General features: G+C 37.8%; 1 long non-coding RNA gene and 1 pseudogene across 2 annotated transcripts in view; one reads left to right on the top strand and one right to left on the bottom strand.

Moving 5' to 3' along the window:
• Positions 1 to 2,270: 2,270 nt before the first annotated feature.
• LOC143676526 (phosphoserine aminotransferase pseudogene) lies at positions 2,271 to 3,355 on the bottom strand (annotated as a pseudogene).
• A 10,646-nt stretch (positions 3,356 to 14,001) lies between these two features.
• The window catches only part of LOC143676525 (uncharacterized), a 31,236-nt gene continuing 19,706 nt past the window's right edge, over positions 14,002 to 25,531 (top strand). The window contains exons 1-4 of one of the 2 annotated variants that reach the window (XR_013172146.1): positions 14,002 to 14,105; positions 14,967 to 15,046; positions 16,240 to 16,311; positions 19,606 to 19,733. This is a non-coding gene — a long non-coding RNA (uncharacterized LOC143676525). Of the gene's footprint in view, positions 14,106 to 14,966; positions 15,047 to 16,239; positions 16,312 to 19,605; positions 19,734 to 25,531 lie in introns of those variants that run through there. The other variant, XR_013172145.1, reaches the window with a different exon arrangement.

Below are 25,531 nucleotides of genomic sequence, written 5' to 3'. Positions count from 1 at the left end.
GCAATGAAAACTTTCTACAATCAAAAGGGATGATGCTTGTACAACCAAGTGAGGATACTTTGAGAAATTACTTATTTTGGATAGAATATATGCTATGTGAATATATCTCAACAAAATCTGAAGATTATAAATAAATACATAAACATATGCATGCATGTATAAATAAATAAAAGCCAGGCTGTGCCCAGCAGCATCTCAGCTTTACAAGAGTAAGCAGTAGCTGACCCTTTGGTCAAAATTTTATGCTCTACTGTTCATTCTGAAGGAAAGCTACTAACACTGTGTGAACCTTAATTCTCCAATAATTCCCTAAATCCATAGCCCTGGTTCACTGATGGCTTAGGTAAACTGAAACTTTGGTGGGCACAGTGTTTTCTTCTGGGGTGATAAAAATGTCCCCAAATTAGATAATGGTGATGGTTGTAGAATGTTTTGATCACACCTAATGCCACCAAGGTGTACACTTTAAAGTGGTTAAAATGGTAAATGCTATATTATGTATATTTTACCAAAATAAAAATACAATTTCCCTTTAATCCAGAATTTAAAAAAAAAAAGCCTTAGGGAAGGCCCTCTCTCAAAAATGTTTCAGTAACTGATGACCTTCTCCTGCACATAGTTTCCTGAGTGAGTGCCCTAGAAGTCATCTAACTTTTCCTTCTCCTTCATCCTACATCTTAAAACAATCTGACTTCTATCCATTCCCATTACCAGTAACCCTAGACTGCACCAGTGCTCATCATAGATCTTATAAAAATTTCTGCTATTGTTTTTTTCACTAATTCTTTCCATCTAAATTTCCTTCGTCTTTTAAAAATGGTCTTCAACCCATATGACTACAGTATGTAGCATGTACCAAATCTAAAGCATAAATACTACAGTGTACATCACCCAACCAAAACTGGAGCAACAACTTGCCTCATCTACCCATACGCCCCTCCCCTAGCCTTTATCCTGCTTCTCCCTAGAAGTGAGAACTCTGTTGGATGTTGGATTTATTATTCCCTTGCTCTTTTATTTTTTTAAATAATTTTCTTAGATATATTGTTTTAACTAGTCTTCCTGCTGCTAGAGCTAATTATACTATTAACTAGCCCCAATTCTTCATTCTATGTAATAAATTCCAAAGTAATTAGTATACAAGTTCATAGTATTACCCCTCTTACCTATCTAGTCTGAACTTTTATCAGTCTTCCCTGAACCACAGCAAGCATTCTATATGCTTTTAGATGATCCCACCTTTTTATGTGCTGTGTGTTGTTTTTTAGACGTTTTAGTTCTTTATAATGTTCTTCACATATTCGATATAAAATACTGATAATGGATAAATAAGAGAGGAAAAAGGCTCTTCAGCAAAGATCTTCTGGAAGTTAAAGTATCACTCCGGTCAAACACAATAAAGAGAAGAGCATGTGAACAAAGGATAAGGGAACTTAACAGAGAATTTTAGTTTGAAGTCACAATTAGAAAACAAACAACCAACCAACCTTCTCTTCTAGCTATTGAAAAGAGAATAAGAGTGAAGCAGAGAATCTCTAAATCTCATTTCTGTGAAGCAGCTTATAAAGAACAGGCACAACTGTTGCAAATGTAATGTGACAATGCTCAGGGTCTAGGATTCTAAGAAATTCTAGCAGTCTACTGAAAACCATATTTTTAAAAATATAAATGCATAGGTATAAACTATATGGTATTGAAAATAAACTTTGGTGTATAAACATTGAGTATATGTCACTTTTACCTCTTTCTGAGAATAACAGTATAAAGAAAGATCTACAAAACACGTGTGCCTAGAACTAGCCACCAAATGGTCAATGTTGACCTTAATCAATGGCTACTGAGCCCAGGAGACCCCCCTGCTGCCACTTGAGAAGGATTTAGGCTCAGCACCTAACAGGTCCCCACTTTCCCCCTTTGCTTTGCATTTGTTTCTGCAGAAATTATTAACATAAATTTGCAATATACTAAATCTACAGGCTTTGAATATAGAGGTCTAGCTAGAAAAAGTGGGATTCATTAAAAAAAGCAACAGGAAGATTTTAAAAATGTCTCCAGTTTTATAAAAACAACAGGAAGATTTTTAAAATGCTTCCAGCTTAAGTCAGAGTTTAGTCCACCAGCTTTGTAGCACTGTAAATGCTTTGCTGCTGTTCTTTGAAAAAAAGAGATTCTACAATAGGTATGTTCATCTGACAGAAATACTGTGTTGGTTAAGTTTGTGGAGCACTTCCCAAATTTCTTTGTTCCACGTGCAAAGATTTAGGATGTATTCACAGCTGATGCATTTCCAAAAAGTTTTTCATGAAGGCTGCCAGCTTCTGAACATCTTCAATTGTGGCAGCATTATACAGAAACACCCAGATGCCTCCTGCAGACCTATGACCTTTCAAGGAGATCATAGGGAGTTGAAGAGCTTTATTGAGAGATGTTTTGTCTAAAGCCTTATCTCCTTCAGTGTTGCTAATGAGGAAGGGAATATTCACCTTGATTCTATTCTTGGACTCCACTGGACATAAGTAGAATCCTCAAGAATTATTGACAATATTGTAAATAATTTCCGATTTGTTGGAGCTGAGCTTCTCCATGGCTGCTACGCTGCCATTGTCCATAATGCACTCCAGGACCAAGCCCAGGAAGCAGATGCTGAAGCATGGGGGTGGGGTGTACAAGGAGTTGTTCCTGGCTTGCATTTTGCATTCCAGGACAGAGGGGTGCTCTCTGAGAGCAAAGCCCATCAGGTCATTGTGGATGATTGCCACCATGACCCCCGCAGAGCTCGCATCCTTCTGAGCACTAGCAAAAATGACACCAAACTTGGAAACATCCACTGGCTTGGACAGGAAGTTGGAGGACATGTCCAAACCAACAGAGCTCCTTTGACATCAGGTATAAAATCAAAATCAAATTCCACTCCATGTACAATAGGAGGCTTCTAGATTGAGATTCCAGGTGCTTGGATCTGGGATTTTCGTGTAATTCCCAAGTTTGGGGTGGACGGTATTCTCAGTTCCAAACTTCTTGATTTCTTCTGCCACCTTAGCTGACCAAGCTCCTGTTACCATGTAGTCTAGACACCTTCCTGCTTTAAAGGCCAATCAGGTTTAAGGGGACAGCACTGAACTGGCCACACCCACCCAATCACCTTGTATTTGCCTGGAATAGCTAACAATTATCGTCCAAGATTCTCTGTGGAGTTAATAATCCTAGCAAAATCTGATGACCTGTGGCTCGTTTCAAGAATACTAATCCCAACTCCTTTGTAGGCTATTACTTCTTTCTATATCTCTAACAATACCAAGCATGGCAGCTTGGCATGTCCAGGCTGGAAGTTGATCACCAGCCTTGGGGAGTCCATGGTGTGACTGCTGGGACTGCAAATTAGACCAGGAGGCTAAGTGCTGTATGTTATGTTTAGAGTTTACAGTTACCATCCTGCAAATCATATTCATTATTCAAGGTCCACCTCAAAGTTTACTTTGTCATTCCTTCCCTCTTCCTTTTCCTTCCTTTCACACCTTAAAGTCAGACAAAACTAATCTCTCTTTACTTTGCTCATATAGTGCTTCATACATATCTCCTATGTGACTCATCAAATTGTAAATATATATCTTATTTACATACTTGTCTTCCTAATGAGAACATGCATTGCACTGGAGCAGTGATCAGTTATTTTTAATTTTTGTAATTTAACATAGAACTTGAGCAGGAGATTCTATTTGTAAGTTAATGAATAAATGATTGTATTGATAGCTCTCCATGATTCTCTTTCTCCCTTGCCTTAGGATCATTTTTAAATAAACTTTATTGACATATAACTTATATACAATAAGCGTTATCCATTTAAAAAGAACAATTCTGGGAGTTCTGAACACTTAGAAATCTACCAACACAATCTAGATGCAGAATATTTCTGTCACCCTCCAAATTTCCTGATGCCCCTTCATAGCCCATTCCTCCCTCCATTTTCCCCCGGCAACTGGTTATCTGCTTTCTAACACTATATGTTGGTTTGCATTTTAAAAAGTTTTTGATAAATGAAATCATACAGTATATATATATATTTTTTGTCTAGCTTCTTTAATCAAGCATAATGATCTTGAGCTTCACCCATGTCATTGCATATATCAGTAATTCATTCCTTTTTACTGCTGAGAAGTATCCCATTGTGTGGCTATAGCATATTTAATTTATTCATGCGGCTATTATTGGCTATTTGTGCAGGTTCCAATTTTTGACAATTACGAATAAAGCGTCTGATTATGTACAAGTCATTTTGTGGACATTGTATATTCTTACCTCCAGTGTATGAGAGTTCCAGTTGCTCTACAGCATCACCAACACTTGGTACTGTTAAACATTTTAATTTTTAACCATTCTGGTGAGTAAATTATGGTATCTTACTGTAGTGCAATTTAAAATTCCTTATTTTCTAATAATGTTAGGCATTTATTGACCAGTCTTATTGGTCCTTCACACACATCCAGACGCACATATTTTGTGACATATCTATAAATCTTTTGCCATTTAAATTGTTTTAGGTTATTGAATTGTAGAAGTTCTTTATCTATTCTGAATATAAGTCCTTTATTAGATAAGAAATAAATTCTTACAATCTGTGACTTCTGCTTTTGTTTTCTTCTATAGTTCATGTTGTGTGTGTGTGTGTGTCTTACTTAAAATTTTACCTAACACAGGGCCAAAAAAGATTATCTCATGTGTTTTCTTCTATAAATTTTATACCTTAGATTTTACAATTAGGTCTAGGATCCATTTCAAATTAATTTGTGTGTATAGTATGAAGTATGGGTCAAGGTAGTTGTTTTTTAATTTCCATATTGATACCCAATGGTTCCAGCACCATTTATTGAAAAAGTTAACTTTTCTTATTGCATTATGTTGGCATCCTTGCTTGAAATCAAATGGCCATATATGTGTGGCTCTATTTCTGGACCCTCTATTCCATTCCATTGACTTACATGTCTAATTTTTGCTGCTAGCACATTTTCTTGATTTCATAACTTTACGGTAAATCTAGAAATCGGGTGGTGTAATTCCTCCAAATTTGCTCTTTGAAATTGCCTTGGAAATTCTAGGACATTTGTCTTTTCATGTAAATTTCAGAATCAGCTTGTCAATTTCAACAAAAATATCTGCTAAAATTTCCTTCGGAATTGCATTGACTCTCTAGATCAATTTGGGGCCAGAATGCTTCTTTAAAATGTAAATGTTTATGGAAAGGATAACACAAATTGCTTGCATTATAGCGACTACGTAAATCAGTGAGACTTGACAATAAAAGCAGAAGGAAGTCTACCACAAATTTCTTCTCATTTCCAGAATTTTTCTTAGAGGTAGCTTCACTTAAACCTTGAATAACAATTTCCTCTCAGAAAACAATTTAAAAACTTACCTATACTTAAGATTCCAGATTTTGATGAAGTCTATTTTGCAGTTCTCCCCTCCCCATCCCCATTCTAAAGAAAAACCGCACAGGATATCTTTTTTACACAAAATGCCTAGGCTGGTTTAAAAAGCTACTGTTTCAATGTGCAACTAGCCCAGCATTTGAAACTATAGGTTACTAGGTCTGGGGAAGTACCTTCCACGTGGAACCTCATCCTTTCTGCATACTCAAGCACCAGCCCATAAGCAGACAAAGGAAGTGTTTTCTTGAGTTAGACAGTAACACATCAGAAGAACTGAAACCACTTTTAAAAGTATTTCACTTGGAAAGGTATTTTGCACCTGAAGGAGTTTTCAGAAACCCTCAGAGGGCAAATGCACAGAACTCTTAGCTCTTGAACTTTTTCTTTAACCTTTTAAAGGGCTCATATTTTCCTTTCTCTGCCTTGTTTGTTAATCGCCGTTATTTCTTGTACTTTTTTTTTTTTTTCTGGTGTGTAGAATGTTCACAGGGACACTGTGTTTTTAGAACAAACTTTTTGGTAACACTTTTAGCATATATTGAAATTAGAAAAGTGCTACTCAACCCCCTACTAATAGAACAATTCCAAATCCATTTCTTGTGGAACTATTTTGAGATAGTTGCTGAGTTAAAAAGGTGGATTCCTTCTTAATTAAATATATATATATGTATTTGTAAATTACCATCCTTGAAATACAAGAAGACCTAAGAGAAAAATCTGAGATCAACCCTCCTCCCTATTTCATTAACTCCATCAAAGCTCCGATGTAGAATCGACGGTTGGACTTTTATTACAATTTCAAGAGTCTCATAATTTCCTGCTACATCTTTTTTTCCTTTATCTCAGGTAGTTATGTTACATAGATATGTTACACACTCACATACCCGCATATATGAAGAGAGAGAGACTCCACTGACTTATTAATCCGTTACTATTAGGTGTTTTGTTGAAGATAGAACTACTGTTTCACCTTTCAGAGTTGGTAAATCATGCTTATCTATCAATAAATTTTACACCAAAGTGGCCCATTATTCCACTGCATATCTGTTTCTGATCCTAATGTGTGGGGACACCCAGATGTGATAGGATCAGTGAGCATAGCTGTAGCTGTCTCTCTGTGTCCTGTCTGTCCCTTTCTACTACTCTGTCCTCTTTGGAGCTATTCGAACCATGAATACCATCTCACATGCACTCCAGAAAAGGGAGAAAACTATCATGGCTGAGTGTTTTCCATGTTCCAGGCACCTACATATTTAAGTCATTATTTCCCAACAGTATATGCACCTCAGGACAACCCAAGACAATTCTAGGTAGGGTGACCCCATTATTTATTGTCTAGACTGGAATACTTTTGTGAGTAAAGGGGCATTCTTAATTATTACACCAGGACAACCAAAATAAACAGCAACTAAACAATGTGATTTCTCTAAATTTGGGAGACACGTATTTCTTTGTGATACAAAGTTTTCTTTTTACATATATGTTTAAGGAAAAATTAACAGTAAATAATACTATTGAATAGAAAAATATTCAGATTGAATACAAAAATATTGTGAAACATTACAAGGAGGACTGAGGTTTGGGAATTGTTCTATTAATTTATTTAACAATCACTATTAATCTGTGAGGTATGTGTTAGTGTCTTAATTTCTTTGTAAGAGAGGTTGGAGAGGTAAAGCAATTTGCTCACAATTATACAGGCAATAAATAAGGGAACTGGTACTTAAGCCTAGGTCTCTATGACTCATAAAATCATGTCCTTGCTATTATATCAGCAGCTAGTGGGAGCTTCGATATTTATTTTAATTTTAGCCGTGGTCAGAATTTTCCTTTTCCTCTTAAATCGAGAAAAGGTGGGACATTTTTTGCACAGTTTATGGTAGACTCATGTAGTTAAACGCCGTTTTGGCTGTGTACTGGTCTTAAGTCTTAAAGAATACCCATGGGTATTTTTGGGTGTCTACTTCTGATGAGGAAGAAGTTTCCCTCTCTGGTCTGCAGAGAGGCTTGTTTTGGGCCTCGCATCATTTTGCTTAATCTTTCCTTTATTCAAAAAACATGCTGCTGTCTTAATTAACAGGTATTGTTCTGATCTGTACAATTTGTCAAAGGCATAAGAACTATTTAATGCACAAAGTTGATTTGAAAACCTTTGGAAAACCTCACCTTTATCATACTTCATTTTAAAGCAATGGTCTCCAATCTTGATCATCAAATGTATACCAATTCACCCCAAACCAATATTTTGAATGATCTTATATCCAACCTCTCTTACAGTTGGAATCACCAATAAATGAAAGAAACAGACAAAAAGAGATAAAAAGCCAGAGTAGCAAAAGCTAGCTATGAGAGAGATTTAAACACGCAACCCAGAAATATGTATATATTTAATATATGTGCATTATTTTGATTCTATATTATAAATATTGGTAAAGCTTAATTATCTTGGGAAAAGTACATATAAATGCAAGTTGTAAGTTTTTGCCCTACTTTGGTGCTCACTTTTTAAGCAACCACTGGCAGAGACCAAATGTCCTCAATGGCTAATTCCATGTTTTCTTGAAGGGCATGTACATGCCTCAATTCCATCCCCCACCAAAACTGAAATTATCCCCCTTCAAAACTGCAATTCCCTTTCTGGGTTCCTCATTAAGTTCCTGTTTCCTACCCAAGGAACTCACTCTGGAAAGCAGTTCAGAAGTGGGTAAGTGGTTGAGCTCCTAGAATGAGGAAATCTTTCCCAACTTGGGTTACTAGCTGGTAACTTGAGTTATCAGGTAAACAGGTTTTTTTTTTTTTAACTCATTATTCAGTTACCACTTCCTGCTTTGCTCTGCCCATGTAGTGGCACCCAATGTCGTAGTTATCTTGCGTCCAATCATAACATTAAAAAAAAAAAATAGCCTTACGCATTAAATATAAAAAGCAAATTTAAAGTATAAATAAAAAGTAAACCTAGTAAAAGAATATCATTCCTTCCCATTATGCATATTTCAAACTGAAATGGGAAATAGATACTTAGAACAATTAAATGAGAATCCAGCAGTCGGTGGGCAATCACTATTAGTGATTCCACAACACACTAATTGATCATCTTTCAAGTGCAAGCCACTGTATGAAGAATTTGTGGCCTATACAGAGGACTCCAGACAGAGTCCCTGCCTTTTGCATAAACTGTTTTATCCTAAGTGGATTTGGTGAATTTAGCCTGTTCTCTTACCAGCACATTTTCTGATTCCAAACATCCCTTTGGCTATTTTCTTTGCTCATTCTGAGACTCTTCAGAGGCAATAAATGCTCTCATTTATTTATTTATTTTTAATTCGTGGTCTATAAATACACCTGGTAACATGACTCACCAACCACTAGGCATCCCACACAAAGAGACAGGATTGTTTGGGGCCCACAGAAATCTGGTTTTGAGGGGGTGCTGTCTGGTTTCACAGCTTCAACTCCCTTCTCTTTTCACTAAAGTCTTTCAAGGACACCTCTGAGTGGCTTTGCACAATGCAGCAAGATGAGGTTTTGTGCAGAACTTAGGGCAGGGGGACAGAAAAGAAGAGGAAAACTTCCCTCTAGCAAGTTGGCAGAAAAACGTATCTAAAGGTTACACACCACCCACACATTCCTTTGAAATGATCAAAGACTTACAAGAGGTCACAGAAGGAAAATAGAATAGAGGAGGAGCTGGGAAGAATTTTTTTTTAAGTTCTCTGTATTGCAAGAATTGCTGAATAAGGGACCGATTAGGACCCTTCTTAATTTTTTGGAAGATTTCTGGATTGAAGGGAACAAACATTAAATTGAATTGGTGAACTGATATCTCTAAAGTTAGCAATATGCCTGTTTCTTTCCTATGTCTCATCCCAAATTCAGTATCATTTTCCTCCATCAAATCTTTTAAGAATTGCTTTTTTTGTTTGTTTTTAGGTTTAATTTTCATGTTCCTCTTTACTTGCTGGTTTCATAAGGATACACTGAACTTGTTATCTTGGTATTCCTGGCCCATCCCAAAGCAGGAAGTACTCAACAGTTACAAGCAATCTGTTTAGACATGATTTCCTTACCCACACTAGTTTCTAAACTCAAACATAGTCTTTTGAATTGGCCTTGCATTTGCATGTTTCTTGGGTCATTCGTTCTATTTATAGCTTATTTCTGGCCCTCCACTCATTTACATCAGGTAGAATGAAATGCTCCTCACCTACGATTTCATGCCTCAATCAGAACTCTGCTCACAATGTAATATAGTAAATAGTTTACTTGCTGGCCTCACCCTGTAATTTCCTCAAGGACAGAGAATGTGCCTACTACGCTTTTTATCCCTTGCTCCCTCAGCACACTGGCAGGTAATTAGTACTCGATAAATGTTTGTTAAAATAACTAATAGACTTTTTTCTTTCTAATTTGCAAACCCCAGGCATAAATCTGTACCTTTTCTCGACACTCTCTGCCAATGTGGGTGACTAAATGCCAGATTATTTTTTGCATTCTTTAATCCCCCTTTGCCATTTGTTGCCCTGCCTTCCTTCCCAGTTTCCCTGTTGCCGTGGTCCATAAACAAACAGAAGACTTCTATTACAAAATGGAAGAAAGACATGAGAAAATCCCTAGATGGTACTTCAACTTTTCAACAAAAGGAAATTTTACATCAGGTTTATACTTGTTTCTAGTTGTATAATGCATATGGTAACTTGCTCATTTCAAAGATGGCACCAGGTGATTTTCCAAGCAAGATACTCTGTGCCCTTACTCTTCAGTAACTACTTCTGCTTTGCTCTCCTTCTGTGCCTTTCTCCATTGGCCTCTAACATCTGAGCGGTCCCTGTCTCCAGGTATCTTCTTCGACTTTCAATTTAGTTCCTTCTCTTGACCTCCAGCTTCAAGATGTCCCCTTGGTTTAGAAAGGTTCTTTACTTATGCCTACTTCCGGCTAAACTTCCTGTTGAGGTAAGAAATTTCCTGTTGAGACAGGAAACTTGCTTCCCAGAGTATGGCCTGGTCAGAGTCCACAGGCTGCTGCAGGCAGCCTGGCATAGCTAAGAGACCATGACTACCTGTGTAATGATTTCTTACTTTCATATCTTTCAATATAGCCTATGTTAGATTTACTAAGCCCTTGCTTTTCTTTTTCTTTTTCTTTTCATTTTAGCTCATCAGCTTAGAATTCAGTTTGGAACATTATATGATAGCACCTTTCCCAAAATATTTTAAAGCAGGTATTCAGGATATTTTTTTCCTTATTTGCCAGCAGTGCATCTTTTTTTTAAAATTATTTTTAAAGATATTATACCTTGTCTCATTGGTATGTAGACTTAAATAAATATAAAAGGCAAGTCAGGTGTTGTCTTAGCTTCCTAGGGCTGCCATAACAATGTACCACAAGATGAATGGCTTAGAACAACAGAAATATAGTGTCTCATAGTTCTGGAGACTAGAAATCTGAACTCCATAGGGGAGGATACTTCCTGGCTTCTTCTTAGCTTTTGGTGGTTTGCCAGCAATTCTGGGTTGTCAATCTCTGCCACAGTCATCACATGGTATTTCTTTCCTCTGTCCCTCTCTTACTGTGACCTCGCCTGTCCTTGTCATAATGACTGAAATCATATTGGATTAAGGGCCCACCCTACTCCAGTATAACCTCATTTTAACTTGCCTAATTCCATCTGTAACAACACTATTTAAAATAAGGTCACATTCTGAAAATACTGTTGTTAGAATGTTGGCATATCTTTTGGGAGTACACAGTTCAACCCCAAACAGCTGTAATTGCAATGTTAACAGTAAATACTTTGGGAAATAGATATTTTGTTGTTTTGCCTGCCAAGAACTTCCTCTCAGCTCTGATGATGCAGTTCTGATGGTGGCTGTCAATCAGAATTGCCATTCCCCCTTACCACTGATAAAAGCTGTGACTCTGGCTGAGTCATACAGAGAATCCCATGGCAGTTAGTTCAAACATCAGTATGTGACCCAAACTAGGTTGGCTGGGGTCCTTCCCTGAGATTCGTCTAACCAGAGCTAAAAGGGAAGACTTCTTTATTTTCTCCGTTTATAAGCTCTCAGGCTATAATCTCTGAGCTGAACACAGACATATTCCATATATAACAAGGATGAAAAACTAAAGCTGACGCAGAGAGTAAAGTACAGATATGGAAAAGAGGATCCAGAAATTACTCTGTGGTACTGAAATTGTGTGTGCCCCTGCTCCCCATTTCTGTCTGTGGTTTCATAGCAATTTCCTTTTTATTTTGGTGTTAGTTTTCTTCTTTTTTCTTGTCTGTATTTTCTAAAATTTCTAGCATAGATATGTCTTAATTTGTATGATAATGAAAAAGGGATTTTTGACTTCTATGTTTCCTAAGGAAAACTCTTATGAGAGAAGGAATGCATGCTTGCTGAAATTAAAACTTGTATATAAAAAAGGACATATTTCATTCCCAGCGTATACCAAATAATAAGCACTATCTTTAAAGGAATTGTTTCAGTTTTTCAAATGATCAATTCCTTGTACTAGATCCAGGTATAACCTGGCTTTTAAAACACCAAGGCTTTTAGATATAAATGTTTATATCCATCTGACAGATCCTATTTCTGCTTTTAAGAAACTTGGTTCATGAAAACATCCTGCTTAGTTTCCTGAAAAAGCCCTTTGGATAACACCCACTGAACATATGTCTTACACACGGACGTCCTCTCCCTGTGAGGATAGTTTCTTAAATGCCATCTCAATCTCTGTACGTATAGAATCACTAATCCTTAAGGGCACAGATGAATCTTGCCAATCTTTTCATGACATTTCAGGTTCCAACTCCCTTTAGACTTTAGAGGTCCACTTTCTGGACATCTCTTCAGGGTGACTCAGTTTTTATAGACAAGGTCAATAATAAATCACTGGGTTCAAATTCCTAGATTACACCGCTTTGGTGTTTGAGACTGGTTCTCCATCTCTCCTAACAAGCCAGCATAAGTGATCCTGACTCATTACTCAACCAAGCACGTGTGGAGGCTGCATGTCTCTGGCATTGTCCATTAGTCAGCTGTGCTCCTGTGGCACAAAATTTCTAATAACTGCTGATGAAATTCTGGGTGTTTCACAACTACCAGTGTGGATGCCCTTTGTATTGTACAAGGACGCATTTCAAAATACGATGTAATGAAAATTGCTAACCAGTGAGGAACATTCTCCTTTCTCTTACTGAAGTATAGCTGCCCTGCAAACAAGGGCATCAAGCAGGGTTCCTGGGTAAATTTTTGTGGGTATCTGATTATTTGAGATGGCTTATGACTGGCCTGCACCTCTGATTATTCCTCTAGGTTTCTCAAACACCTCTGTTAAGTTGAATATATGGGGGCAGGCCATGGTGGCTCAGCAGGTAAGAATGCTTGCCTGCCATGCCCGAGGACCCAGGTTCGATTCCCGGTGTCTGCCCATGTGAAAAAGAAAAAAGAAAAAAAAAAGTTGAATATATGGTACTCTTTTTAGTAAAAGAGGATAAAGTTGGTAAGGGCAAAAGCTAAGACCAAAAATCTAACTTTAAGCAATTTAACACATTTCCATTATATACAAAGCTCCTACTTTCTCACTGTTTGGATAATAAGATTAATAAAAGAATATGCTTGAGCTAGTGCTCACCAAATTGGTGGTTACTTATGTTGCTCCTACTTTCCAAAAGATTTTGGGAAATATATGGGAAAGGCTGCAAAACAATTTAGCCCATAATTTATAGATTAAGAATGATCTTAGAAACCTAGATAAAATAAGCTATGTATTTGTGCTAATAATTTCCTGGAAGAAATGGAAAAAGGAAAACCAGTAGGCTCATATGCATAATTTATAAAGGAAAAACTGAAGTTTTGTCGAAAGAGACAGTAGGAATTAGACTGGGCTATGAGGGAAGGGGCATGTGCCCTTTGCTCACAGTGTACCTTGAGCAAAATATAATTATTTATCTATAAAATGAGTATAATAATAGTTATTTCCTTATGGGCATCTTGTGAGAAGTAAAATGAAACCAAAATAAGATATGACACACAGATATTTTCAGTAAATTTACTTATATCCCATCATTGTGCTAAACTCTAAATGAATTTATTGCAAAGTATTTACACAAGGATCAGAGATCAGTATGTGGATAGGCATGTTGCCACTGTCTACACCAACCCTTGATTTAAAAAAAATGCATATTATCGTAGGTTGAATTATGTGCCCACTGGGTGGGATGGGTGGGGAAGCGTGTTCCTAATCTTAATCCATTCCTGTGGATGTGAACCTATTGGAAACAGATTATTTTGAAGTAGTTCCTGCCTAAGATATGACCAAGGGAATCACTATGGGTCTTAATCCTTTTACTGGAGGCCTTGTAAAGAAAGTCACAGGGAGGAGTTAGAATCAAGAGGTCAGTGAAACCCAAAAGGTAGGAGAGGCCATCTCCACGTGATGAGAAAACTGAAGAACCCAGCCAGATAGAAGCCTGTGGGTCCCAGGAAGAAGCAAGACTTCTAGCCTCCAAAACTGAGAGACAATAAATTCCCATTGTTTAAGCCGACCCATAGAGTGGCATTTGTCTTAGCAGCTGGGAAGCTACCGCACATATGACATCAAAGTGCTCTCTATGAAGTCATTTCTGCAGGGAAGTTAGAGTGAGTTCAAGTTTGAGTCCTCTCGTCATCTCAAAGGTAAAACTTTGAGTCAGGATAGGAACAGGTTTTTAACGGTCCCCTTGGACTATTCCTCAGCATTATCAGTGGCATTGGGCCAGCTTTTGATGAAAGTTGAGAGATTGAGAACAGAGTTACAAATGCTCTTCCTTAAAGTTAGATGCAATTTATGTAGAGTTGTTGCTGGTTTTATTTTCATTGCACAGCTCTCATACTGGTGATATACTAATGACATTCATATTCATACTCTCTTTGGTATTTTTGTCACTAGTTTGGAGCTCCCAGTGCTGTCAGATGACCTCAGCCTTGAGTCTCCTATATGTTCATGAACAACTGTCTTCATGTCCTTTGAGTCTTGCTAGAGTCACCTGAAAATATTTGGTATCCTCTCCTGCCACTCAAAGAGTATTTTTCTGCCTAGTGTATTCCTATGCTTCCAAAGCTGATCATTCTTGGGGTACTGAAAACGTGCTATAGTCCCTGAAGCCTCTCTCCAACAGAGCCGTAGTGTGGTCTCTAGAGAAATAGGAAGAATGCTTTCTCTCTCAACAGGCCTCAGATCTAGGAAAGAAGGCATACTCTGCCATCTAATTGTACTATTGCTTCCCTTCCCAAGCACTTGGGCCCACTATCTCCACTTTGTGAACTTTTCAACCTTCAGTCCCACCAATGGAAATCAACTCATGAGAAAAGGCCACCCTGCCACCGTTCTAATTTTGGTGGTGGTCATCATGGAAACACTGTCTTAGAGCTCGCTGGGTACACTCAGTCCTAAATCCAGCCAAAATATTCAACAATTCTACTAATTTGGTAAACTTGTTATGATCTAGAGTTTCTTGACTTGTTTGTTAGACCTCAGGTAATTATGTTCTTCTACAGACTAATCTAGAGAGAGTTCCATAAAGAGACATCTCAAGGAAAACTGTGCTATGCCTTTAGGGAATGGATACCAAAGCAAGGTAAATTACCATTCTTTCCTGTAAGCTTCTTTCCTGACTTTTTACCTTATTTGGGAAAATCTGTTAGAAAGAAGTACAAGAAGAGTGATGAATAAGGGAAAAAATGGGTATCATAAAATGGTACCATAAAATCTGCTGCGGTAATGTGGAAAAGTGAGAGAAGTAATGCAAATTTGTGTTGAGATTGAAAAGTAAAATGAGGGGTTTTTTAACTAGTTTGTGAATTGCTTATAACCGTATGGCCTGGGTTGCTTGTTTAAAATGTAGGTTAGTTGTGCTAAGCCTAATACCCTACCCTGTCATTTACTGAAACAGGATCTCTGGCACCTGGGCCAGTGTTTTATTTGGGCATTGTCTTAGTTTGCCAGGGCTGCTGTGATAAACACCAAACAGTGGGGTGCCTTAAACAACAATTATCATCTCACAATTTTGAATATAGAAATCCAAAATCAAGATGTCAGCAAGTCCATGTCTCCCAGAGTTGGTAGTATTCTGGTGATGGCAGTTTCTATCACACGGAGCTTCTCTCCCTGCTGTCTAGCTCTTTCTGAATTCTGGCTTCTCCTGCTGACTACATTGAAATTTCCTCTCTTTAGGCCTCCAGTCAGTTGGATGAAAATCCACATTCATTCAATTTCGTCACACTTTAACTAATAATAACATCTTCTAAAGATCCTACTTAAAAATGGGTTCATATCCACAGGAATACAAGCTAAAATCTGAATGTCTTTTATGGGGTATAGATTCAATTCCCAACAGGTGTCCAGCATCCCTAGCTGAATGCCAGACCCCAGGAGTTTGTGTATGTTGGGTTGAAGCATACATTGACACCAATGGATATGAAATGAAGTATATTAGTCACTGTTAACAGCAAGAAGAAGAGCTCAGGTTTACTACTGAAGGAAACAAAAGTCAAGAAGAGAGAGTGGGTTGGGCTCTTGGGGCTCTGCCATTAGCTGGGGAAGAGTTTGGAGCACAGGCTTGAATCTGGAATGTTTGAACTTCACTCTGATACCAAAAGAGAAGTCCTGTACATGGATCCTCTTATCCTAATTTCCTAGATGTGGGTCAGGCAGGGGAGGAGAGAGGGATCCAAAAATTGTAAGTGGTCCAACACTTAAAATGGAGTCAACCTGTTTATTACAGCTGGGATTATCCATTTTGCAAACTTCTCATTGTCTTAATTCTTGCAGGAAGAGAGGTTTCTTCCCCTGAGCCCTGGCTTTTCCACAGTTATTTGAACACCCAAAAGGAACCCAAGAAGGGTAAGCTGCTCATATTTCCTATACCTCCAGAACTGTGCTGAGCCTCTATAGTGAGTCTGGTCACTTAGAGGCAGAAAAGACTATCCCAGCCCACAGAAGCATCTGACATTCCAATGGGACACTGAAATAGAGCCCCCAAAATGTGTATTGGTGACCAACATTTGATTACTTCCCTTTATTTCATTAGCTAAGTTTGAACTTTGCTTTCTAGACTGTGAAATGATTTAATAGAGAGTTCTGAGACAACCGTTTATTTGTCCTCTCAATGGCAGTATCACCAGGATATCTATTTTCAGATTAATTTCTTGAAATAAGTCTGCTCTTCAGCCATCTTAGCTCCTTTCTAAAACTTTCTAGGGAAAAGGTGGAAGCACTTAGAAAACATTTAGTTAATTATGTTTTTACTTAGTAGGCCCTATCAGTTGGAAATACTATGCATGAATACTTACATGCATTGACTTTTCTAACTATTATTAGATATTTTACTTAAAAATAAGAGGGAAGGGTGGTGCAACAGTGGCTTTGTGACTGAATTCTTGCCTGCCATGCCAGAGACCCAGGTCCAGTTCCCAGTGCCTGCCCATGCAAAAAAAAAGAGAGAGAGAGTAAAGTCAGCAGGAAAATTCCTTTGATAAGTAAAGTAGGCAATGCAAAGTTTAAACAGCATGTAAATACTTAAAATCTCAATGGGCACTGTGCTGGTTTGAAACTATTATGTACCCCAGGAAAGCCATGTTCTTTTCATCAATCCAAATCTTGTGGGGGCAGACCTGTTGTTTAGGTGAGAACTTTTGATTAGGTTGTTTCTGTGGAGATGCAACCTACCCAGTTGTGGGTGTGATCTTTTGATTAGATGGAGATTTTATCCCACCCACTCAAGGTAGATCTTAATTAGTTTACTGGAGTGCTTAAAAGAGCTCACAAAGAGAGAAATGGCTCAGAGCTGACACAGAGATCAGAAAGATGAAACCAGGACACAGATGTTTGGAGATGCTAAGCTATGAGATGAAATCCATAGTTTGCCCCTGAGAAGCTAAGTAAAGACCCACAGATGCTTAGAGAGAGAGCCATTTGAAACCAAAAGCAAGGGGGGAAGACAGCAGATGTCGCCATCTGCCAGAGAAGCCCTGGATGCTAGTTGCTTCTCCTCCAAGAAGGTAGCCTCTTGTAGGTGCCTCCTGGCCTTAGAATTATAAACTTGTTACTTAATAAATCCCCTTTATAAAAACCAATCCAGGGTGCACGGGTGGTTCAGTGGTAGAATGCCTGCCTTTCATGCAGGAGACTCAGGTTTGATTCTTGGAGCATGAACTCACCCCCCCCCCAACCCAAAAAAAAGCCAATCCATTTCTGGAATATTGCATCCTGGCAGCTTTAGTAAACTGAAATGGGCACCTACATTTTCCATTTGAGAAAGACTGAATCCAGCCAGTGGAAGGCTGTGCTAGTCGTCATTATATTTTTCTCCTTATTGACCTTAACAAAAACCCCAGTATATCAATTGAACATTTACTGTATGTGATAGCTGTTCTAAACCCATACTTCTATTGGCCTATTAAATCCTTACTAAAACTCTATGGAGTACAATTATTGCCCCCATTTTAACAAATAAGGAGACTGGGAAGAAGAGAACCAAGTAATTTTGTCATACAGCCAGTAGATGTTATAGACGAAAGATGAACCCAGAGCGGAGGTGAAAAAACAATACAATACACTGCTTTTAAGCAAGTCACTTTTCAGAATAATTTAATAAATAAGAATATTATAGACTGGGCTGTGACTAAAAACTATCTAACCCATCCTGTAAAGGTTTAAGATAGTTCTAATATTTACCTGACAATGTGTAGTGTGGGATGTGTGCTTCGGTAAAATTTAGTATAAAATCTGAATGTTAGGATTTTAGGTGAAAAGATCTCACCTAAAAAAAAAAAAAAACCTTGTATCTTAAAATTTTTGTAAAGAGAATTTTAAATGTCCTTCAGAGCCCCTTTAATGCCAGGGGAGGGGAGTAAGAAGCATATGTGCCCCTGCCCCCCATCACCACCACCAAGCTTTACTCTGAATAGAGTTTATCTATTTTACATGTTGGGCTTTCAAACAAACTCCTTGGTTGAAGCCCATAAACAAGCAAACAAACAAACAAAAGAAGAAGTTTGAAAATCATTAGACTTGATGCTCCTCACCTCTGACCATCCATCAGCTTGAACTTGGTCATCCTACCCATGTGATGTTTGCACATCAATACAACTCAATTCAGCAAGTGCTTCATTGCCTAACCTTATGTAAGCACAGGGGGTGACAGAGAAGGAATAAAATTAATCTCAAGTATCAGAAAGCCTCCTGGGGGAACAGGAAGTAGCTTCCTGAGGGCTAGGGTTAAAAACAAAACATCATATACCTTAAATGAGATGTCTAGAAGGTGCCCTGGGAGCTTCTTGAATGGCACAAGGAGAACAAAGGTTTACCAGAGCAAATCCTCCAACAGCAACAAAACCCAAAATATTGCAAAGTCATAAAAGGGAATGACTTAAAGCCTCCAAGGATGAGATGGTGCAAAGGTTTTATTGGAGAAGAATGAGTAGGGTTTGAACAGTACAGTTGGAAAGAGTATTTCAGGCAGAGGGAATGCAAGAGCAGAGGCACGAACATTTGGAAGTGAATGCAGAGACTAGGTAGGAGGGCTGAGTGGCTAGAGATATAAAGTGGTAGTGAGAGGGCAAAAGCAGGTAGAGAGAGGTGTGTGATTGGAATGTTATGCTGAAGAGTTGGCTTTCATTTTCTAGCCTCTAGTGAGGAAGAAAACTCTTCAATTAATCTTTTAGGAAGGTGCATATACTGGCACTGTGGGTGGATTAAACAGAGATATTTTGGAGGAAGACACATTAGTAAGAGATTATTTAGGTTGTCTAAATCTAAAAGAACAAAGCCTGAAACTGTGGAGTTAAGTGGACCTTTTGATTTGGAGAAGTCAGGTTTTAATGGAAGAGGTCAAGAATATCATAAATAATTTGCTATAAAATTAAAAAATAACTTTATTTCAATTATGAGATTAAATTGCATGAGTGATTCGAAGAGAGTGGTTGTGCTGGTTTAAAACTGTTATGTACCCCAGAAAATCTAATCTTGTAGGGGCAAACACATTGCTTAGGGTGGAACCTTTGATTAGATTGTTTCCACAGGCATGCGACATACCCAATTGAGGGATTATTTCCATGAAAGTGTGGCCCCACCTATTCAAGTTTACTGGAGTCCTTTAAATGGGGAGATATTTTAGAAAAGCATAAATGCTTGCAGAGCCAACACAGAGACAGATATTTGGAGATGCTGAATGTGTCAGAAGTCCCTGGAGGTGCCAGAAGCTGGGAGAGCCTCCAGAAGCCAGGAGGGAAGTACAGCAGACGTCACCATCTGCATTCCCATGTGACAGAAAAACCTTGGACAAAGGAAACTGGCCTTTCTGCCAAGAAGGTATCCTCTTGTTGGACATTTTTATGGCCTCAGAATTGTAACTTATAAATTATCAATCCCCCTTATAAAAGCCAATCCGTTTCTGGTATATTGCATTCTGGCAGCATTAGCAAACTAAAACAGGGGTTATCATAAAAATTACTTCCTGTGCTCTAAACATATAGGGTCTATAATAGGCAGATAAATTTAGCAAAGTAGTAAGTCAGTTTCTATCTTTGGATAAGGGCATCATTTATATGTATGTTCATAAGTGATTTTTCTTCCAACACAATCCATGATTACCTAAAACTAGCTCTGGAAATTGCCCTATAGTCATATCTAACAGTGAATCCTTAAGTGTATTAACTGATGGAATAAAATATCCTTAAATATTTTAAAATGTTGTGATTCTTTTAAAATCGTTTTCCTACTAGATGAATATTTAATTGGCATCTAAAGAAGGCTGACAGGGTCACTTCCCTTATAGGGTAAGGACCTTGGGTCTTTCTCATTGATTTAATTTCATTTTAACACTGATTTTGTCAATTTTGTTGGAAACGTTTTTGGCATGGAGAGTAGTCACGGTGGTAATGGTTGTTTTCAGGGAACATTTCTTCTAAATTAAAACAAACAAACAAAATTGACTCCAGTTTGGAACAGACAATGAAATGACTGCATTCAAATCCTGAACATGTTTCTCAGCACCCTTTACAATGAGCCTAACTGGAGGGTAACTGATAATTGATGTGTCAAAAATGGCAAAGCAATGGGAGAAATCAGGGAAGGAACTGCTGTTTTACTTAAATTTCTTACTCTATTCTTCTGTGTTGAGAGAAAAAGGTCTGTAAAGTATATGATGTGCTTATTTGCAAAAGGTTTTTTGCATGTCTTTTAAACTTTTGGTGTTTATGATCTCTAAATTTCTATATTTTCATGGTACTGTATTGAACATGAAACTATTTCCTTTATAGGTGCAAATATCTAATGAGCTTAGCTCCTGGCATCCTTTTTTCAACAGTTTGTCCTTGTCACTATGTTAACTTCCTTCCTTCTTTCCTTCCTTCCTTCCTTTCTTTCTTTGAAAGCAAAACAAAAAATTATTGATTCCATATCTAGCAACTCCTTTCTATTCCCCATTAAGTCCAGTGCCATCTATGAACAGAAACTAGTTGGCTGATAAAGTACCATGACACTTACTTGAAGGGATTTTTTAAGTCTTGAAAGTTTTTCTGTGATATAATAACTTTCCTAAATTTCCGTGGTTCTTGCTAGGTTCTAGACAGTTCAATTTGTCAGCTTTATCATCTAAAACTTAATATGTCCTAACTGATTTGTGCTGGTTTGAAATTATCATGTATCCCAGAAAAGCCATGTTTTAATCCTGATTCAATCTTGCAGAGGCAGCCATTTCTTTTAATTCTGATTCACCAATGTAGGTTGGAATCTTTTGATTAGATTATCTCTGTGGAGATGTAATATGCTCAATTGTGACTATTAACATTTGATTAGATAGAGGTATGACTCCACCCATAGCAAGTGGGTCTTGATTAGGTTACTGGAATTTTTTTTAAAGAGGAAATATTGTGGAGGGGGATAGAAATAATAGAAAAGACAGAGCCAAATGACAGTAAAGATAGCGCCTACGGAAATGACAGAAACCTCAGAGCCAACAGAAACTTCACAGCACAGCTAACACTGATGTGGACACGTGGAGAACTGAGACAGCATGTTTGGGGATGCTTGGAGCCCAGCAGACATCGCCATGAGACGTTAAGCAAGCCAGAACTTGGAGAGGCAGATGCCAGCCACATGACTATCCAGCTGACAAAGGTGTTCCTAACCCATGGATCTTCCTTGAATTAAGGTAACCTCTTGTTGGTACCGTAATTTGGGCATTTTCTTTGCCTTAGAACTATAAGCCTGTAACTTATTAAATTCCCCTTTATAAAAGCCATTCCAGTTCTGGTATATCACATTCTGGCAGCTTGCAAACTAATGCATGATTTTATATCCACTCTCCAGGAACAGTAGCTTATTCCCAATTTCCCTTAGCCACATTGATCCTTCTACTACGTTCCGCATCCCTTCTTCGTGAAAATTTTCAAAAGCACTTCTTGCTTTCTGTCTCTCTTCACAGCAATCACCTAATTTCACTATGCATCTCTGTCAGCTCAGGTTTCCCAAGGTATTTAGTGTTTGGGAGAGAGAAGACAAAATGGTCTGGAGACAGCACAAATTGAAATAAGCACAAGCGTTATTGATCACTTTGGTTTAAGAACCCTTTCCAAGCAAGGCTGTCTCCTGACACACCCTTTAGAGAAGAGAAATGAAGTCATATTTGCATACATTGTCCACATACATTGTCATTTTCTGGGGTACACAATAATTTCATTGTACCCTTTGTGCACATCAGTGTCCGCTCCAGACAGGTTCCATGGAGCAATTAAAATAATTTGCAAATTAAAAGTCCTGTCACTCCCCTCTTCTCCCTTGTTCTCTCTTGTTGGCTCTGTCTCTCTTGCTCTTTTCCTCCTGTTTTCTGTCCCTGTATTCTTGACTTGACATTTTAGATCCTTTGATACCAGAGAGCAGTAGTTGTACAATCTTCTGGGCCCTTTCCCAGGAAACTGGAATCCAAGCATCCTATGAGTTAGCAATATATTTGTTTAAATATATTTAAGATTATAACTTACATAGGAATATTCCCAGGTCTCTGTTTCCTTTGGATAATTCTGAAACTAAAACAACGTGATAAAAAAATCAATCACTAAAATCCCCATATTTAACATCAGTAGGGATTGATATTTCTCAATAAATATTTACTGATTGAGTGAATGAATTAATGAATGAGGTTGTTGAAATGAGCCCCACCATTGTTCCTCCTGCATATAATTTTTAAAATTGCACTGGTAAATGAATGACACGGGCGAAGGAAACAATGGAATAGAGGGAGGGTCCAGCTCTTCTCTATTCATTCTCCTGTATCATTGTGAGGCAAAAATGGGAAGGGATCCTAGATTTCAAAACTTCTCTGTTACTTAGACATAAAAGAACCTCTTCTGGTTCCAAAGAAGCTCAGTTGTGTACATGAAGAAGAGATAATTATGTCTTGTTTTAAGACTTCTGGCATGAATGGAAATTGAAAATCTTCTTACAATGAAGAAAAACAAAGAGGAGAGAAACAGTTAATTTAGGAAGGCTAGAGGAAGGAGCAAACCTGTGTTAAATAGTTTCTCCTTTTGACCTGCTGCTTCTGGTGCCAAGGAAGGACTCCTGAAACATTGTTGATTGTATTAATTCTCACAATGACATGGGGCTTTGTAGTGTGTGAAGCAAGTTCACACACATTTCTCCTCTAAATCTTGTAAAAACACTGTGAGCCTTATCTGCTGCCACTTTCCCCCTCAATCTAGCCACGTCTTATTGCTGTTCTTGGACCATGTCAAACTCCTCCTTGCCTTGAGGCCTTTGCATATGTTATCCCCTTGTCCTGGAATGTTCTCTCCACCTCCTACCTTCCCACTCAATTGCTTAAATGTCATTCCCTCAGGGAGATGCACTTTGACCTCCCTGATGAGGCTACATCTCTCTGTATTCTATTCTTTTTTTAAGTTTTAATTTGAAATATATTCAAACCAACAGGACAGTTACAAAAATAATAAAAATCCCAGGGCTGGCCACAGTGGCTCAGCAGGCAGAGTGCTCACCTGCCATGCCAGAGAACCTGGGTTTGATTCCCGGTGCCTGCCCATGTAAAAAAATAGTAATAATAAAAATCCCATACAGAGAACTCCAACATATACCCATCTCCACTCAGATACACCAGTTTTAGTGTTTGCCATATTTGCTGAATCATTGTTTGTCTGTCTTTCTATCTACCTACCTATCTGTTTTTCTATCAGTCAATCTACTATCTGAATACTTGAGGGTAGATTGTACACCACATGCTCCTTGAGCACTTAATACGGACATGTACATTTCCTAAGAACAAGATATTTACTTTTTAGGAAGCTTTTGAATGACTGATTCAATTTCTTTACTTGTGATTGGTTTGCTGAGGTCATCTATGTCTTCTTGAGTCAAAGTTGGTTGTTCATGTCTTTCCAGGAACCCGTCCATTTCCTCTAAATTGTTGTATTTATTAGTGTAAAGTTGTTCATAGTATCCTGTTATTACCTCCTTTATTTCTGTGAGGTCAGTAGTTATGTCTCCTCTTCCATTTCTGATCTTATTTATTTGTATCCTCTCTCTTCTTCTTTTTGTCAATCTTGCTAAGGGCCCATCAATCTTATTGATTTTCTCATAGAACCAACTTCTGGCCTTATTGATTTTCTCTATTGTTTTCAATTTCATTTATTTGTGCTCTAATCTTTGTTATTTCTTTCCTTTTGCTTGCTTTGGGGTTAGCTTGCTGTTCTTTCTCCAGTTCTTCCAAATGGATAGTTAATTCCTGAATTTTTGCCTTTTCTTCTTTTCTGATATAGGCATTTAGAGCAATAAATTTCCCTCTTAGCACTGCCTTTGCTGCGTCCCATAAGTTTTGATATGTTGTGTTTTCATTTTCATTCGCCTCGAGGTATTTGCTAATTTCTCTAGCAATTTCTTCTTTGACCCACTCGTTGTTTAGGAGTGTGTTGTTGAGCCTCCACGTATTTTGAATTTTCTGGCACTCTGCCTATTATTGATTTCCAACATCATTCCTTTATGGTCCGAGAAAGTGTTGTGTATGATTTCAATCTTTTTAAATTTGTTAAGACTTGCTTTGTGACCCAGCATATGGTCTATCTTTGAGAATGATCCATGAGCACTTGAGAAAAAGGTGTATCCTGCTGTTGTGGGATGTAATGTCCTATAAATGTCTATTAAGTCTAGTTCATTTATAGTAATATTCAGATTCTCTATTTCTTTGTTGATCCTCTGTCTAGATGTTCTGTCCACTGATGAGAGTGGTGAGTTGAAGTCTCCAACTATTATGGTATATGAGTCTATTTCCCTTTTCAGTGTTTGCAGTGTATTCCTCACGTATTTTGGGGCATTCTGATTCGGTGCATAAATATTTATGATTGTTATGTCTTCTTGTTTAATTGTTCCTTTTATTAGTATATAGTGTCCTTCTTTGTCTCTTTTAACTGTTTTACATTTGAAGTCTAATTTGTTGGATATTAGTATAGCCACTCCTGCTCTTTTCTGGTTGTTATTTGCATGAAATATCTTTTCCCAACCTTTCACTTTCAACCTATGTTTATCTTTGGGTCTAAGATGTGTTTCCTGTAGACAGCATATAGAAGGATCCTGTTTTTTAATCCATTCTGCCAATCTATGTCTTTTGATTGGGGAATTCAGTCCATTGACATTTAGTGTTATTACTGTTTGGATAATATTTTCCTCTAACATTTTGCCTTTTGTATTATATATATCATATCTGATTTTCCTTCTTTCTACACTCTTCTCCATACCTCTCTCTTCTGTCTTTTTGTATCTAACTCTAGTGCTCCCTTTAGTATTTCTTGCAGAGCTGGTCTCTTGGTCACAAATTCTCTCAGTGACTTTTTGTCTGAGAATGTTTTAATTTCTCCCTCATTTTTGAAGGACAATTTTGCTGGATATAGGAGTCTTGGTTGGCAGTTTTTCTCTTTTAGTATTTTAAATATATCATCCCACTGTCTTCTAGCTTCCATGGTTTCTGCTGAGAAATCTACACAAAGTCTTATTGGGTTTCCCTTGTATGTGATGGATTGTTTTTCTCTTGCTGCTTTCAAGATCCTCTCTTTCC

The sequence above is a fragment of the Tamandua tetradactyla genome, chromosome 3 (genome assembly GCF_023851605.1).
Source record: "Tamandua tetradactyla isolate mTamTet1 chromosome 3, mTamTet1.pri, whole genome shotgun sequence".
NCBI lineage: Eukaryota > Metazoa > Chordata > Mammalia > Pilosa > Myrmecophagidae > Tamandua > Tamandua tetradactyla.
The sequence above is the reverse complement of the archived record's forward strand: the minus strand, read 5'-3'. Positions and strand labels throughout refer to the sequence as shown.